General features: G+C 36.9%; 1 long non-coding RNA gene across 1 annotated transcript; it reads right to left on the reverse strand.

Moving 5' to 3' along the window:
• Window positions 1-9,610: 9,610 nt before the first annotated feature.
• On the reverse strand, window positions 9,611-10,168 carry LOC137025088 (uncharacterized). The gene is made up of 3 exons (XR_010895835.1): window positions 10,061-10,168; window positions 9,893-9,961; window positions 9,611-9,689 (listed from the first exon to the last, which is right to left on the reverse strand). It is a non-coding gene; the product is annotated as an uncharacterized lncRNA (long non-coding RNA).
• Between the last annotated feature and the right edge of the window lie 9,635 nt (window positions 10,169-19,803).

Here is a 19,803-nt window from a genome sequence, read left to right on the forward strand (position 1 = left end):
AAAATGACTCTTGGGGGACTCTAGTGAGACACACACTCCGATAAAATGACTCTTTGGGGACTCTAGTGATACACACAGTCCGATAAAATGACTCTTTGGGGACTCTAGTCATACACACACTCCGATAAAATGACTCTTTGGGGACTCTAGTCATACACACACTCCGATAAAATGACTCTTTGGGGACTCTAGTCATACACACACTCCGATAAAATGACTCTTGGGGGACTCTAGTGAGACAAACTGATTAAATGAGTCTTTAATATTAACAATATCAACACATTGTGGCGAATAACAGAAATTCAAAAAGATTAGAAAAATTTTGTTTTTACAAAGGACAACAATGCAAATGCAAAACTGGCACTAACTTGGAGGCTTCCGTACTTCCTCCATTCATCAGTCTTTAAATTCTCTCTAACTTCCTCCTTTACCTTCACCCTCCTCCTTCCCTTTACATTCACTCGCTCTTCTCACAGCCTTTACATTCGCTCCTCCCTCTTTTCATCCCCTTTACATTCACTCCTCCCCCTTATCCCCTTTACCTCAACAATGAAAACGGAACATTGAAAATAGGGCTGGGCGATATATCGTATGCGATTATCATGCGCATTTCGTCAGTAAAGCCGGTTCCCTGATTCCCGCTAAATCGCCATCACCTGCTTTCAAATGGAGCAGCATTTAATAGACAGAGCCGTAGATCACTGACAAGATATGCAATATCACGTTCATTATCGAAGGCGATTCATCTGCATCTGCCTTCATCAATCAGGGAACCGGCTTTACTGACGAAATGCGCGTGACAATCGCATACGATATATCGCCCAACCCTAATTGAAAATGAACTATTCTTTCTTCATTAGCGTTATTATACTTTGTCTTTCTTGATATTAAACTTCATTCCATCCTCAAAACAATTTCTACACCTTTATTCTAATTTCTTTTCATTTTCCTCCATTTCTTACAAAAAGAGAATGTGCTTAAAAGTGTTAAGATGGCATGTAAAATATTTATAAGAGCTAATATGGGATTATTTTACTTGGGATAAACGGTACAGATTAAAGAAAAGTATTTTTGATTAGTTTATGCAACATCGCAGTACAGTCTTCTGCTAACAACGTTAATGTACAGCACCTTCAATGAGCTGGTCGCTAGTTGAGCCACTCTCTTCACACAAATAAGTCAAGTAATACTTTTAACACTTTCCACATCATATTATATTTTTACAGTATTTTTATATATTATATATTTATTTTTTTTACAGTAAAGAAGTTATAAAATGCACTGAAGTGTTTTTGTGTTTGTGCCTCCTCACAAACCACCCTTTCTTTTAAGAGTCGTGATCCTGTTCCGCACATAATTTTTCACACCATCCATGTTCGCTGCTTCAAAGCTTCTGGCTCTGTGTGAATGCATCTTTCACAGTCTTGCTTACCAGGAACTTTGCATGTCTTGATGAACTTCATCATGTGTCTCTCTACTGCTTTTACCTCATTGTCCTCCCATTTCTTTTTTGGAGCATTTGAAGAACCTATGGAATAATTAAAAATGTAATTCTCATAACAACTAAATCAGTGAGTATGACCAAATCATACATATGTCCTAATTTGTAGATTTTTCTGAATTTTGAAAAGCCCTTGGATGGCTATTGCTGCTTGGAGCTAATTTATGGTTATTTGATGATTATTGTGTGTGTAGTTTAGAGATTTTTCTTACCTTGTTCCTCTAGTGAAACAGATTGATCAGATTGATCAGATACGTCACTGTAATCTTCCTCATCACTTGACATGGAATCACCTTGAGCCTCAAGTTGCTCTAAACAATTGATAAAAAAAATCAACAGTTTATTGATTATACTTAGCATCTATAATATATGATAATGTACAGTTTTTGCAAATATATACAGCACAGACACACACAGACCATTCAAGTATACTCATACCATTTGGGTCAATTTCAATGTTGTCAAGTTTCTTTCCTTTGAAGTCAGACAGTGTTCCTTTCTCCATGGCCATTAGGACTTTACTAATTTTTGCCAGCTGCAGTGTCCCCTCTGGTAACCGGTAATACGGTGACGGTGATGAGGTCATCACAGAGGTGGACACAGCACAGGGTGCCGATGAAGAGGATGCATCAGTTGCAGACGCGACTAAGGATGACTGTAACAGTTTGATAATATAATTTGAATAAAAACATAAGGTCTACAAGCAAAAGAACTAAGGAAACTATTAATTAATATTAAAATAATTAGCCGTTAATGGACTGAGGTGTTGATCACAGAGTATTGTGATGATAATAATGACATATTACTCAGTGGGGGATCCGAAATGTTCAATATTCATATTCATGCATTTTTATTAATATTTATGTTAATCGTTTATGGCTTATGATTTATCAGTTTCACTTTTGATTTCCTATATTTATGTACTCATACTTTATATACATTACTTCTAATCATATTTTTAAGTATTTACTTGTTATTGTACCCTCATGGTTATTCTTATTTTATATTTAAGAGTATGATTATGTTCAGTTGTTCTTCAAGTGTTCCAGTGTGACAGGTCACGCTGACACGTTTGTGGTTAGACATTGGACGCCTGCCAAGTGCTGCAGAAGTGATGTTTAAAACAACATATTTTTGACACTGGACCAGTGGACGACATAATGGGTGAAATTAACCTTTTTCATTTTAACAAAAACATCAGTTTGAGGGGGTTGGGAATTTCCCTGTATGCTTATAGTATAATATGGACTGAGTTATTGATAATTTAGCATTTTCTCTACTTTGCTCTCCTGGGCTTCTGCTTCTTCTCTCTTATCTGCAAATGTCTTAATGTTTCAATTCTTTTTGATTTTCATCTATTAGATACAATATTCTGGATTTTACAATACTCTAAATGTATTATTAACTATTGGCTACTCCTTTATGATCGTTATTTTCCCTTTTGGTTTATTAAATATTTTCATTATCGATCAAAGTTTGCGTGTGAGGCTAAATTTAACTGTAATGAATAAATAATTTTTCATCAACTTCATCTACTGCTTGGATCTAATTTTTCCAAATTTTTACATTGTGACGATTTGCACAGTTATTAATCAATTTATGGGTGGAATATGAATATGATAATTCATAAGGTTTTATGAATTGCATGCACATACCGACCCAAGGGGAAATTAACCATATATGGTGAATTAACTACAACGAATTATAATCAATCACATATATGATTAGCTCTGTTTTAATAATTGTGTAGAGAACTATCGGTCCGTCCAGCAAACCGGTAAGTTTCACAGATTCTTACGACAGAAATATTACCCTCTGGCCGCGAAGATAAATTTCTATGGTAGCATCCAAATGTAAAGCCAGGATATTAGAATCAGAACGTTAAAGTGACTTGGCGGTGGCTGAATGAGCAAGTGAACAACATAAGCGTGGATATGATGAATTTAATACACAGAACGGGTAATACAAAGGTTATACGGATAAATGGACACAAGTAGATACAAGTACATATAGGTGAAAGTAAAGGCAGAAGCGAAAGAGATGATCAAAGCATGGCAAATTGCAACAGTCACCTTTAAGAGCCAGCAAGGAAACTCAGCATTTAAGATTGTAAAACGTTATACTTGCATAGGTTCGTTGGGGTGCTTAGAGTTTCGGAGCGCTCGATTTGATAGTTGTTTCTTCTTCCGGAGGTTGTTTCGGCGAAGTTTCAAACGAAGGTTTAACTGTTGTAATATGACCGGAAAATAAAGAAGAGAGTCCGTCTTGACGGCAGGAACTCGTGCAGAAAACTTGGGCAGAAAACTTGACGTGTGACCTGGTATTTTAAGGACAACAGGCCAGGACGCCTTCTTGATAACGTCCTCCAATGATAGCGTTGCAATTTGGCGGTTTTCCACATCTCTTTGTCCTGTCCAATGAGTTAATTTATGGTATGTTGAATCAGTGCATTTTCTTCATAGTATTATTAAACATTGAACGATGCATTTGACAGAAATGTAACGTACATGAGTGAATAGCTCGGACTCACAGCTTTACGGAGAGATCAAATTTGGCAGGTGTCTCTCATCCCATAAAGAAGATACACTTTCTACTCTAATACTATCGTTTAACATGAAAACTAATCTACTACAGTCAATTCTACGATTCTACATTAGTAACATATACATGCAACAAGCACCATAGTGGCAGATACATTCATATTTGCAGGTATAATATTTGTGTATACAGTCTTTATGTAGGGCTTTGTATGTGTGTGTGTGTCTGTGGGTGCGTGCGTGTATTTTCCTTTTTATGACCGTTTGGAATTCGGTTCTGTCTCCTCGAAACCTGATCCGTGGGGTTCGCATCTCCTTTGAAGCCACAGAGGAGAGTTTTGGGACTTATCGAAATAGTCATAAAAAAGAGTCTCGTGATCCATTAATGTCTGCCGGGCCGGAATCGATGTAAGATTTACAAACCAAAGTTCCCTGAATTGAGGCTTAAACACAGTTTATGGTGGGACCTGCTCATCCTTGAGACTGTGCAGACCCTACACATCACTCGCCAAACAATCTTTTTGTGATAGCTGTTTAGCAATCTTATTGCGTTCATTTTCAATTTCTGCTCTGTTAAAACGTTCATAGCAATCTTCATTATGTTTTCTTAATTTTGCCAGTCTTGATTGAAAACACTTCTGTGGATATATAAAGAAGTATTTAGCATAAAGGGTTAGTTCACCCAAAAATGAAAATATTGTCATTTATTATTCACTCTCATGCCGTTCCACACCCCTAAGACCTTCGTTAATCTTCGGAACACAAATGAAGATATTTTTGATTAAATCCGATGGCTCAGTGAGGCCTGCATCCAAAGCAATAACATTTCCTCTTTCAAGAACCATTAATGTATTAAAAACATATTTAAATCAGTTCATGTGCAGCTGCCGTCATGCCGTGTTCAGTTCTAGCTTGGTTTGTTTATATTGCGCTGCCTTTCTGCTAGTGATGTTAAGGACAGTATTTTAATTTTCTGTCATGATTGTGAAAAATGTCGCCATTGTTGGTCATTTATGCTGAATCGAGAATTGTAACAGGAACTCACGATATCGTTCGGGGAAAAAAACTTGATGGTAATAGGCTACAATTTTAGCCTTGGTTGAGAAGGTGAGGAAAGACGACTTTTAGCAAATGTAATAATGTCACTAAATAAACCCACTGCCTTTCACTAAAAAAAAAAAAAATAAATCACATACTTAGCTGAGTTTTGTATTTGGTTTTTGTGTAATAATAATAATAATTAACATTATGTTTGCGAGTAAGATCACTCGTTTGTGAATGATTATAACTTACACACACAGCCACTTCAAAACTGTTTATGAGCTTCTATGGGTTTGATTTTGGTCATTTGTTGAAATAATACAAAAATACAGCGTGTCGGTGTCCATCCCCTGATCGTGACCCTCCGATTCTCCTTCGTGGCCATATAGGGAAAGTGAATATTTACAAAAACAACATTAAAACTAGCTACATTTACACGCTTCCAACAAAGAAATGCATCGACTTCTGTCAGCTTGTTAAATATTTATTTTATTTGGACATTTTCTACCATACGACGGCTGAAGCGGCAGCGCGTGACTGTTTTCATGGTAATCAGATCAACATTGAGAACAATTCTACTAGTGTTGTCAAAAATATCGATATTTCGATAAATATCGATACTGAAATATCTGAACGGTACCAATACTAATTTCCCGAAGTATCGATACTAGCCGTGCTTTCACTTTCACTTCTCTCCAAAGGCGCGTTGACGACCACCACATGCGCACACGCACTCGCACTCGTCTAATTTGCTCTGGTTAGCAAAAGTGAAGTGAATGGAAAGATGGCGAGTGCAGCGCCCGCGCGACCGGCTTTGGTTGATAAGGAACACAGCAGAAGTGCTATCTGGAAATAATATATATTATAAGCCAATATGCAAGAGATGCTACAGAACAGTGCTAACAAAAGGCGCTAACACCACTAATATATCAAAGCACCTGAGACCGACAGCCGGATCTGTATTGTTAAAAGCACTATATAAATAAAGGTGACTTGACGACTTCATGTCGATCCAGTGAGCACTGTTTTCGCGTGTGATGCACGCACGTTAGCGTTTAAATCTGTTCATCAAATAACGTTAATGTATTAACCAGCTTTTATGACCGATGAGCAATGCATTTGTTACAGTATATTTTAATCTTTGATAACAGTAGGTATTGGGTAATAAAAATATAGCGGATCATGTTAGCTCCGGTCCAATGAAAAAATATTAACAAATAGAACTTTGGATTTTAATTAGTACATGTATTAGTGAATGTTAGTTTAAATCAACTTTTAACTTTGATTAACAAATGTTTTGTAAGTATTTTTCATTGCATTACAGTAATGGGTGTCAATCTCACTCACCTCTGTAGAGAAAATCTGCATAAAACTGCAGCAACAGATTCCATTTAATTATTTTGTTTACTAATTTGATACTTGATGCATAAGATTGCACTGATTTTGTTTTTGCTTGAAGTTTAAGTATCTTTTGTTGACATTATGATTTGATTTTACTTTTTTTTTTTTTTTACTTGCAATTTATTGGTTTTTGAATGTAATGCAATCTGAGAGGCTTTTGAACAAGTGCACTACCTCAGGACAGTTTTGTTAATGTAAAATATATGTTCTAGACTTGTTATATTTAGCTTTAGATAAAAAAAAAACCCCTTAATATTGTGGCAGTTTTTTTCTCCGTGGTATCGAAAATGGTATCGAATATCGATATTTTTCAAGGTATCGTATCGAAGTTAGAAATTCTAGTATCGTGACAACACTAAATTCTACAAAACTGAAGGGAAAACACCAAATTATAATTAAATAGGATAAAATATCTTCTCCCTGCAAACGATAGCATGAAGAATGTTAATATTTAACCAAGTCAAAAATAAAAGGTAAGTATCCATATTAATTTCAGAATCAGCAGACGCAAAACGCTATAAAAGGCGACAACTTTTAAAGTTAAAAGATGAAATAAGTTTAAAAAAACGGTATAAGTTATGTAAACGATATAAACACCTTCTGGGTTCTCGATTTTAACGATTTGAGCAACTATAAACAATGCAAAACCTTTTGAGTTTTTGATAGGATTCCTATATAGAAACATCACTCCCTGCCTTCCAGACTCATTCGCGCTGCTGCTGTGACGTCATGTACAAACAACCCATTCATAAAGCTCCAAAGCAGTGTTTTGAAATCGGCCCATCACTATATTGTTGAAAAGTCGTTTTGTTTTTTTGGTGCACAAAAATATTCTTGTCACTTTATAATATTAGGGTTGAATCACTGTACTCACATGAACTGATTTAAATGTTTTTAGTACCTTTATGGTTCTTGAGAGAGGAAATGTCATTGCTTTGAATAGAGGCCTCACTGAGCCATCAGATTTAATTAAAAATATCTTAATTTGTGTTCTGAAGATGAATGAAGGTCTTACAGGTGTGGAACGGCATGAGGGTGAGTAATTAATGACATTATTTGAACTAATCCATAACTTTTGGTGCTTGAGTGGTTAATAAACAGAACTGCATGTGTCTAAAGAACATTGTAGCTGGAGCTACTTCTCTCTGTTTATGCCTATGACGAGTCACACAGATACTGTGCTTCTCCGCAGTGGTTCCTTCCAGACCGGGAAGGAACCAATTTAACTTTTTACATTTCTTTATGTAGAAATTACAGAAATTACATTTCTGACAGAATATTATTTTGTACCATTTGGAGCGTTTACACAAAGTGTGCTGGATGAAGTGGACACGCACCTACAATCAACTAAAAACAAACCTTCTAATGTATCCTACGGTCTGCCAGCGATAAAGATCTTTTCTAGTTGAACACCTGTGCATCAGCTGTTAGTAGTAGTGATGTCCGGTTCGCGAACGAATCGTTCTTTTTAACCGGTTCTTTTCAGTGAACCGGTTGAACCAGTTCACCAAATTGGTCTGAATCGTTCCAAACAGTTCGCATCTCCAGTAAGCAAACATGAATCCACAAATTACTAAAGTTAATCACTTTTTGACGTGCCTGACACTACCTCTCGAAATAAACCAACATCCCGGAGTTATTCAGTTACTCCAGCAGTACACTGACTTAACCTGCTGTAAAGAGAGAACTGATGATGATGGGCACGAGCTGCAGAGCAGCTGATATGAGTGCGCATGCGCGGCGCACACGAACGAACATACACTGCCTGTCACCGTTCTCGTTCTCGAGTCAAGAACCGGTTGCAATGGTTTTTGGATCATCAGTACACAACCGAGAACCGCTTCTTTCGGACATGTCCGATTTGAGAACCGGTGAGCTGATGATACTGCGCATGCGTTTAACTTTTCAAATGAACGAAAAGCACATTAGTCAAGTTTTGTTGAACATCGGACAGTGTGATAATATAAAACATACTGGAAATGTAACGTTTATTGTGCTTTTCCAAATACACCATAGCAGATTAATAGCATAAAATACTGTACATAATACCGTACATAATAAACTACATGCCAACATGAACATAATATTTTGTACACAGATCAAACTAATGTTCAGAAATAGTTCTACAAATTCATTTTTCTATATTTATATTATTTAAAAAGCAATATAGTAAAAGTTGTGCAGTTGTGCTTTCAAGTTATTTTTTTTAAAGAGTGAAAACAATTAGATTTATCAAAACATTTATTTGTTTCATAAATAATCCATGGACAGCTTATTTAATTTCTAAACAAGGTGATATAAAGATAAAAAAATGACGTAATCAAACTACAGCGAGAGCAAACAGGCGACACCTTTTGAATCGCTCTCGCGGTTCTCGAATCTCAATCTCGTTCTCGGGTAGAATCGGTTGCAATGGTTTTCGGATCATCAGTACACAACCGAAGAACCGCTTCTTTCGGACATGTCCGATTTGAGAACCGGTGAGCTGATGATACTGCGCATGCGTGATTCAGCGTGTAATCTGAAGCTACCGAACAGTAACATCACAGCACCGGCTAACTAGGACAACTGATGCTATGAGAGGACTCGAATGAGGGGCCAATCTGGCGAAAAAGTAAGTTTATTTAATCATAATGTAAGAGGATCATGGTTTCTGCGCTGATGAAGACTAATTTATTCACTTTATAACTGTAAAACTTTGTTTGCACATCACTGCCTGTATATGTGTTTGGATGCTTTAGATGCAAAACTAAATTGTAAGAAACGCTTCAGATTATAATGTTTTAGTTGACTGATGTTATGATTACTGACTTTATATATTTGAATCACTTGTTTTTTCAACCCGGATGACGTCATTACATCGGAGCGTAAAAGAACCGGTGAACCGTTTTTTTCAACCGGTTTATTGAATCGAACTGTCCGAAAGAACCGGTTCGCGTAAAAGAACCGAACTTCCCATCACCAGTTAGTAGTTGCCTGTGTTGAAAAGATTGTTCAGTATTTGGGGGGCGGAGCAATGAAGGGAGGGGTGTGGTTGTTTGGGTGTCGATTTCAAATATCAAGTTTTTCCCAGAAATCCTCTAATAGTTGCTGCATTATGAGATAGTTACCGTTTTTCTTGATATTCTTGCTTTGCCTGACTGCTTATGTGGACCACTGCTGTTCACCTCGTCCAATCCAGGTGAAGAAACAGGAGCAGCACAATGAGGCTGGATGCCAGAAAAGGAACCAGTGAATATAAAAATCAGAAATGTTTGTATAGAACAGAAAAACTAGTTTACTAATTACTCTAGCTGTCCTACAGTAACTTTATCTATCACTCCTTTCCTTCTGTTAACACGCTCCTCACAACTCTGTGCTGAAAGACTCAATAATATAGAATAATGATACAGATGTTTTAAAGTGGACTTACCGATCTCTGCGGACCCAAACTGATGGATGGCTTTTTATCAGAGGATTCAGTTGATGCTTGATTCAAAGGCTTGAGAAATATGAGACCACAATCACATGGTAACTAATCAGATAGTAAAAGATTATCATGAATTACTGATCAATCTTTCTATCATTTTCTTGATAGTACCTTGACTCGCCATGGCCAATCTGAGTATTCGTGATTGAAAGTGATTTCTTCCCCTGGTAGAATGTCTCGCACAGCAAAGAGACACAGGTGAGGTTTCCTGCTCACTTCAAGGGTTCTCATTTTGCAAGAGGGATTTCGGTGTTCGTCATTTACAAGTCTTCCCAAGGAACCGTCTTCTTTAGATGCATCCATGCTATAAAGATATAAAATGATTACTCAATACTTGTAATCTTATATATGCTAGACATGTAGAGTTATTTTTAAATGGAAACCCACCGCTCTGCATAAGTTGTATGTCTGGTTTTTTAATCTACCTGATGCAGATCATCAGCTGATCATCAGGACACAGCTCTATGAACTCAACCGAGTGTGTCAGGTTAAGGAGACAAACATTATCTGATAGATCCGTGGTTCTCAGCCCCTCCTCTCTGCAGATTGTGTATGGCAACATCCTCTCAGCAGACAAATGCATCTAACATTCACCATTTTGTTCTCTTTTGGGAATACGGTTAAAAACGAATATTGATGACTCAAAGAAACTGCACTCAGCACCCTTCAAGTCAGTTCATGGTTAAGTTTAAGTATTAAGGGTGTGTTCACACTTGGTATGTTTGTTTAGATTAAAACGAACCCTGGTGCCATTGCTCTTTTATGGCACTTTCTCACTGTGCGGTACGACTCAACTCGCTCGGTTTGTTCTTCCACTGCAGTTAGTACCGCTTCAAAGTGATTGGGATTATAGTCTGATCATTACAGTTGTGCTGCCACCTCGTCTACTGACCACGATAGAGGCATTTCTTTTTTCAAGTTGCATGTGATGGTCATTTAAAACAAGTCAATTAAAAAACACGAGACAGCAAACCCGCTAGAATTAAATCTTGCAGGTTTGCGATACAATCTAGTGTCTCTACTACATCAACCCAACAGGTCTGTACTCACCACCAATTTCTGCCACACCACTGAAACTCAAACAGGAACGCGTTCTCGGCCTCAGTGTAGTGTTCAGCTCGGTCAAGACTCTCTTCTGAACTCAGAAGTTCACCTCTGTATTCAAGAGCAAAATCACCTCTGAAAAAAGCTCTAGTGGTGAAAACGCTTTTGAAGAGGAGAAATGCATTAGTTTCAGCAGTTTATTAAAAGTCAACTATCATTTTGATCATTACTTAAAGTTCTCTGCCATATGATGTACATTATATGTAAAAGGGAAATTACTGAATGAAAATAGTCAATAGCCAGGCAAATTTCTAAGTATGCTGTGCTTTTTATACATTACATTATACTTTAAAGTCTTAAAATTATACAGTTAAAATTTGTACTCTTTCATACATAAACTTATTATCTTGGCTTTATATAGTTTAGAATAGAGTGCTGCAGCGATGACATATTTTTGCAGGTGATCCGGTAGTTCACACACCCCTGGTTCCCTCAACTAAAACCCTATATGTTGTTTTAACTGGCTTTTGTATTGCTGCAGAAACTAAGCTTAAAGTTTGCTTATTAATACACCACAGTTGCAAAACTTCATCGTCCTCATGATTAAGCTTCAAGAAATCATCTAGAACGTGTCTGTGTTGCAATATTTTTAAAAGAAAATTCTGTGTTTAACATGCATCGCTTCTGATAGTTTGTCTTTGTGGTGTATGGATGTTTATGGATGGTTTTTGGCTTTAGATAAAGAGTTTTTTTGTTGTTGCTGATAAATGTGTCTCCAGGAACTGTAAAACTTTAAAAATCCATCTCCCTGTGTAATAAGCATAATGTTTTGCATTCTTATAATGTATGTTTGAATGGTGTACATCCCTAAATCTACCTCTAAACACAACGAGGCTGTGAAAGTGACTAGTGAGTAGATGACTTTATCTGTTCAGGTGACTATTTTTAATGTCCCAGACAAACCTCTGTCTCCCATTTAGACACTTGTTAGCAACTGCCTTTAAAGTAAAAGGTTTTTTTTTTTTTTTTTTTTTTTTAAATCACAAGAGGGTATTACTGATGTATATTGTCTTAGAAAAAAAAAAAAGTGAAAAAGCTGCCCTTACTTCAGGAATTTAACCAAAACCCAATAATAAAAAAAAAAAAAAAAAAAAAAAAAAAAAATTGATCATGTACATGATCATGCACAACGATATACTGATAGCTCCAAAAAAAATAATCACCTTATTGAAGGTCTAACGGGTATGGAAAGGCATGAGGGTGAGTAATAAATGACATTATTTGAACTAACCCTATTATAAAAATGATCCATTGTCCTGGTTTACATACAAACCAATGACCACCTAAAAGTTCAGTTCACCCAAAAATGAAATTCTGTCATTTATTATTCTCCCTCATGTCGTTTCACACCCGTAATACCTTCATTCATCTTCAGAACACAAATCAAGATATTTTTGATAAAATTCAATGGCTCAGTGAGGCCTGCATTGAGAGCAAAATCATTTCCTTTTTCAGTGTTCAGAAAGCTACTAAAGACATATTTAAAACAGATCATGTGACTACAGCAGTTCAATACTTTTTGTGTGCCCAAAATCACCCATCACTAGATATTATTGAATAAAGTGGTTTTTCTGTGCACAAAATAATATTCTCATCACTTCATAACATTAAGGTTGAACCACTGTAGTCACATGACTGATTTAAATATGTCTTTAGTAGCTTTAGAGGTCTCACCGAGCCATCAGATTTTATCAAAAATATCTTAATTTGTGTTCTGAAGATGAATGAAGGTCTTACAGGTGTGGAACAACATGAGGTTGAGTAATTAATGAGAGAAACTTCAATTTTGAGTGAACTAACCCTTTAAACTGCAAGACTTTATTTGTAAAGCAGGTTATTCTGCATTAATGACATCAAGACCTAACCATTCGTGTGTATATGGTTAGTCATAGATACTTGCCTTTATATTTGCTGATGAACTGCTCTTGAAGCCCAGGCTTATCAGTTATATGGGTCATGTGATCCTCTGCATCCTGCAGAGGTGTTTTACGCCTTTTGCTTTTCAGCATTATTTCTGGAAAAAAAGAAATAAAAAGAAATATAAGGTGAATGGATTAAATAAGCATTTTTAAAAATCTTTTTGATCTTACTGGAGTTGTTCACCCAAAAATGTACATAATTATTTTACTAATCCTCATGTTGTTCCAAACCTGTGTTCTGTTTTTCTGTGGAACACTAAAGTTTATCTTTAAATGTAATACAGAGCTCTATGCAATGACAGCACATGTGACCAGTCTGAAACAGGCATTTAGATTAAAAAAAACAGCAATATCATTGATGCCAAAAAACATTGTGACCAGATGATTGATGTCAATCCATATTCATATTAATTTAAAAGCTACAGATTTTCAGTCAGTAACCTGATAGATTCATATGGACTATTTTGTCTGCTTTGGAGCTTGACACCCAGAATAAAAAATACAATAAAGTGTCTATGTACTGTCATTGTGCAAAAAAGCTCTGTGAAGATAAATAAAAAAACATGGATACTTTTGTGTTCCACTAAAAAAAAAAAAAATGTGTAAATAATGTATTACATAAAATTAAAAATTACATCAAATAATAAAAAAAATGAAAATTAATTATTTCAAATTACAATACATACTGTTGATATTTTACAAAAATTGAGAAAAACAGGCTACCACTGATTAAATTGTAGAATCTAAAGAGATATTATATAAAATATAACAAAATTATATTTGCTGATCAATGCCTACAAATAAGCAATAAGCAGTTTTTTTCCTTATTGCAAAAAAAAATCAAATGAGAATCAAACTCAAATACAATCGAGAAATAAAACATTAACAGAAAATAATTTAACCACTAAAGTAAACATACATCTTACTAACTTTCATATTTCACAGTGTATTTTAGTTATCATGCATTTTCGGGACAACACTTGATCTCACCTCTCCAGCGTCCATTGATGGGGGTTGTCGTCTTTTTCGCGTCAAGCAATGCCATGTGATTGCATTTCCCGGGAAAACACATCCACAGCTGACGTGCGTGCATGACGTAGTTACGTATTTGGATTTCACGTTGAAATTGTGACTACGTTTATTTGACCTAATAAATATTTTGGCAAACACCTAGATCTTTGTTTGATTTATTCACAGTACTGGTTCTTCAAACTTAAATAAAAAAATAAAAAATAAAATAAAAACGATCTCTTTGGAACACATATCTTAATTTTTACTAATTCTTTTTAATCAAATGTTTGAGTTAAAATCAGGGAGATGTGTGGATTATTTCGAGGCTCTAAAATAAACTTTAACGTGCACTTTATTAACAGCATTTTCTTTCAATTTTTTTTTTTTAATTTATGGTATTTTATATTAAATATAAAGGAAGGAAAAGCTGCTAGATCTTGTAAAAGTGCTTTAAAAACGCATAGCCACGACAGATTATTCCATCATTTGAGCAGCACCTGTGATCTCTCATCAGAGTTGATCTCACTCTGCACTGAAGCTGCTGCGCTGCTGCTGTGGGGGATGGGCGGGGGGCGCGCGTGCGATCAAAGGCCGGTGGGGGAAGGGCGGCGAGTCACTCACGGTCAGACTGTCTGCAGCTCTCAGCTAGGGCTAGGGTTAGGGTTAGTGTTAGCTATAACTAGTGTTAGGGGAGCAGGGGTTTCACATCCAGTGCCTTTTAAAATCAAAGTATGAACAAAATAAATCTGTAAACAAACATGTAAACGTCCCAGCTTGAGTCATGATTCTTTTAAAGACTTTTTATACTAAACACTGTAAATGCTCTCTCTCTCTCTCTCTCTCTCTCTCTCTCTCTCTCTCTCTCTAAATATAAAACAATGTTTGCTGTAACGGCTCTCCTATTATATATTCTCATTCATATGCATCCTTAAGATGTAAACCAGTATGTGCATTTCTTAAAACAAGTCAGTCAAGTCAAGTCAAATTTATTTATATAGCGCTTTTACAATTGGTAATTGTTCAAAGCAGCTTTACATATTAGAAGCACAGAAAAAGGGAAGTGGTTAAAAATAAGCTGTACAACCAAGCATGGTAATATGTAACATATACAAGATGGTGCTACATTAAGCTAATGTCGGCTGACTCCCAGGGGTGGAAAAAACCCCCTAGGAGAAAAACCCAGCGTGCTAGCACTGGGAAAAAAGTCCTAGGAGGGAAAAAACCCCTTGGAAGATATATATAATATATGTAAATGGATATGGAGATCAAAATCTGAATTATACATTTTTATTATAGAGATTAAAAATAGATTATATATAAATATATGTAAGCGGATACGGGGATTAAAAATCTGAATTATAGATGCAGCCAGAACTGGGTCTGTAGGCCCATTGTCTCCTGGGCTACGTTGTAGTCAGGTCCAGACACAGGTTCTCCATCTGATCTGGATACGGCCTGGATCCAGCACCCGGCAAATCTCAGGATAAGCAGAGAGACTGATATTAGCGTAGATGCCATTCTTATTCTGATGTACAGGTATATCTAGTGTTATAGGAAATGTTTTCGGTTCCGGCCGACCTAATTATTGCAGCGTAACAATCCTTTAACGGATTTGAAAAATGTTAATGTATTGATAATGTGTTATGTGTATGCAAGAGCAAAGAGATGTGTTTTTAGTCTAGATTTAAACTGACAGAGTGTGTCTGCTTCCCGAACAATGCTAGGAAGATTGTTCCAGAGTTTAGGTGCTAAATAGGAAAAGGATCTGCCACCTTCAGTTGATTTTGATATTCTGGGTATTATCAACTGGCCTGAATTCTGATCGCAATAAACGTGAAGGACTATAATGCATTAAGAGCTCACTTAGGTACTGGGGAGCTAAACCATTTAGAGCTTTATAAGTAAGTAGCAAGATTTTAAAATCTATACGATGTTTAATAGGGAGCCAATGTAATGTTGACAGAACTGGGCTAATATGGTCATACTTTCTGGTTCTAGTAAGAACTCTAGCTGCCGCATTTTGGACCAACTGTAGTCTGTTTAAAAGCCGAGCAGAACAACCACCCAGTAGAGCGTTACAATAATCTAGTCTTGAGGTCATGAATGCATGAACCAACTGTTCCGCATTTGTCATTGAGAGCATATGCCGTAATTTAGATATATTTTTTAGATGGAAGAAGGCGGTTTTACAGATACTAGAAACATGACTTTCAAATGAAAGATTGGTATCAAAGAGCACACCCAGGTTCCTAACTGAGGACGAAGATTTAATGGAGCGCCCGTCAAGTGTTAGAGAGTATTCAAGGTTTTTTCGTGAGGAAGTTTTTGGTCCAAATATTAGGATATCAGTTTTTTTCTGAATTTAATAATAAGAAATTTCTTGTCATCCAGTTTTTAATGTCAGCTATGCATTCTGATAGTTTTGTGAATTTGTAGGTTTCGTCAGTGCGCGAGGAAATATAGAGCTGAGTATCGTCAGCGTAGCAGTGAAAACTAACACCATGCTTCCTAATTATCTCTCCTAAGGGCAGCATGTACAGAGTGAAAAGCAACGGTCCTAGTACTGAGCCTTGTGGTACTCCATATTTAACCTGTGATCGATACGACATCTCTTCATTAACTACTACAGACTGATAACGGTCAGATAAGTACGATTTGAACCATGCCAAAGCAATTCCACTAATTCCAATATAGTTTTCAAGTCTTTTTAAAAGAATGTTGTGATCGATAGTGTCAAAAGCAGCACTGAGATCTAATAACACTAATGGAGAAATACAGCCACGATCGGATAAGAGTAGATCGTTTGTAACTCTAACGAGAGCAGTCTCAGTACTATGGTTTGGTCTAAATCCTGACTGGAATTCCTCACAGATTCCATTTCTTTCTAAAAAGGAACACAGTTGTGTTGAAACTGCCTTTTCTAGTATCTTTGACAGAAAAGGTAGATTCGAGATTGGCCTGTAATTTACTAAATCTCTTGGATCTAGTTGAGGTTTTTTAATAAGAGGTTTAATAATAGCCTGCTTAAAGGTTTTTGGCACGTATCCTAGTGTTAAGGATGAATTAATTATATCAAGAAGTGGACCTACGACCTCTGGAAGCATTTCTTTCAGTAGTTTAGTCGGCATTGGGTCTAACATACATGTTGTTGATTTTGATGATTTGATAAGTTTAGATAATTCTTCCTCTCCTATAGTGGCGAATGATTCTAGTTTTACCTCAGGGACACTACAGTGCACTGTCTGAAGCGAAACTGTAGACGGTTGCATGTTTTTAATTGTCTCTCTAATATTATCAATCTTGCAAGTAAAGAAGTTCATAAAGTCATTACTGCTGTGCTCTATGGAAACGTCAGCAGTTGAATCTCTGTTTCTAGTTAATTTAGCCACTGTGTCAAATAAATACCTAGGATTATGTTTGTTTTCTATTAAGAGATTGAAAAATAAGTAGATCTAGCATTTCTTATAGCCGTTCTGTACTCAATCATTTTTTCTTTCCACGAAAGGCGAAAAACTTCTAGTTTTGTTTTCTTCCAACTACGTTCAGCTTTTCTAACAGCTCGTTTTAGAGCCCGAGTGTGCTCATCATACCACGGCGTTGGATTAGTTTCCTTAATCTTCTTTAGACATAAAGGAGCGACTGCATCTAATGTGCTGGAAAAGAGAGAGCCAATAGTTTGTTGCAGCATCAAGTTCTTCTAAGTTGTCTGGTATACTAAGGCGATGAAACTGCTCGGGGAGATTATTTATAAAGCAATCTTTAGTGGTAGACGTGATGGTTCTACAATATTTATGGCTGGGTGGTGGTTTTGCAGCCTTTGCTAATTGTATTATACACGAGACTAAATAATGATCTGATATATCATCGCTCTGCTGCAGAATTTCAACAGCATCAATATCAATTCCATGCGACAGTATTAGATCTAGGGTATGATTACAACAATGAGTGGGTCCTGACACGTGTTGTCTAACTCCAATAGAGTTTAAAATGTCTGCAAATGCCAATCCAAATGCGTCTTTATTATTATCTACATGGATATTAAAATCACCACCAACAAGGACTTTATCCGCAGCCAGTACTAACTCTGATAGAAAATCAGCAAATTCTTTGATAAAGTCAGTATGGTGCCCTGGTGGCCTGTATACAGTAGCCAGCACAAATGTCAACTTACATAATGTTACATAAAGCACCATCACTTCAAAGGAATTATATTTGAAATTCTTTTAAGTGATTCTGAATATATTACTATAAATTACAGCAACACCTCCCCCTTTGCCTTTCTGTCGAGGATTGTGTCGATAATCATAACCTTGAGGACTAGACTCATTTAAAGTAATGTAATCGTCTGGTTTTAGCCAGGTTTCTGTCAAACACTGCAAGTCTAGTTTATTGTCTGTGATAATTTCATTTACAATAAGTGCTTTTGAAGAAATAGATCTAATATTCAGTAACCCAAGCTTTATCATTTGTTTATCTGATTTATCTGTGATTTTCATTTTTTGAACATCAATTAAATTTTTACCCTTAAAAGGTTTCGGAAGTTTTTTGTATTTACTAGTTCGAGGTACAGACACAGTCTCTATGTGATAATATCTAGGTGAAAGAGTTTATATGTGCTGTGAATTATTTGAGTTCTGTGACGTGAGGCGGCTAGCAGACGGTCGGTTTAGCCAGTTTGTCTGCGTCCTGATCTAGGCCCTGGTTTGTCATGTTTCAGCTCTAAGACTATTTGCCAAATTTCTAGAGAGAAGAGCAGCACCATCCAGGGAGGGATGAATACCATCTCTTTTCAACAGATCAGGTCTGCCCCAAAAGCTTTTCCAATTGTCTATGAAACCTATATTATTCTGCGCACACCACTTAGACAGCCAGCCATTGAGTGATGATAACCTGCTAACTATCTCATCACTCCGACGAACAGGAAGAGGGCCTGAACAAATTACTTTTGCTGACATTGAATTTGCGAGTTCACACACCTCTTTAATGTTAATTTTAGTGATCTCCGACTGGCTAAGTCGAACATCATTTGTGCCGACGTGGATAATGATTTTAGAATATTTACGTTTAGCATTAGCCAGCACTTTTAAATTTGCTTTGATGTCAGGTGCTCTGGCCCCCGGCAAACATGTGACTATGGGGGCTGGTGTCTCTATTTTCACGTTCCGTGTAATAGAATCGCCAATTACTAGGGCACTTTCAACAGGATTCTCAGTGGGTGCGTCACTGAGTGGGGAGAACCTGTTTGATGTTCTAATCGGAATGGAAGAGTGGTGTTTGTTCTTGCCATTATGCCGCCTCCCAGTCACCCAGTAAGCCTGCTGCGTGGCTTCTACAACCGGAACCGAATGTGTAGTGTTTACTAGGCTAGTCGCATCCAAAGCAGTATCTAAGGCCCTTTCATTCTCACTATCCTCAATTAAAGTTTGGATGCGTGTCTCTAATTCTGAGATTCTCTCTGTCAGCCTGACAATATCCCTGCATTTATCACATGTGTAAGTCTCACTGCTGACAGAAAGAGCTAAGCTGTACATGTTGCATTTACTACACATGATAATCGTCGGACATGACTGACCGTGTGTTTGATGAACGCCGTCCGAAAAACTGCAACGCACACGGGACTCGCTGGCTGGATGTCTCGGTCGCTTGCCGGTGCCTGGGGCAAGGGTGATGTGCGGGACGCTGTACCTCGCGGTGGATCGATGAATGCCGGGCAGCAACGTCTCCACAGCTTCCCGATCTGGCGAGGACAGATCAGAATAACATACATCGGATAAATCCGCCATTCAATCGACAAGGAAGGTTTGGTTTAAAGGAAAAAAA

This window comes from Chanodichthys erythropterus, chromosome 8, assembly GCF_024489055.1.
Source record: "Chanodichthys erythropterus isolate Z2021 chromosome 8, ASM2448905v1, whole genome shotgun sequence".
NCBI lineage: Eukaryota > Metazoa > Chordata > Actinopteri > Cypriniformes > Xenocyprididae > Chanodichthys > Chanodichthys erythropterus.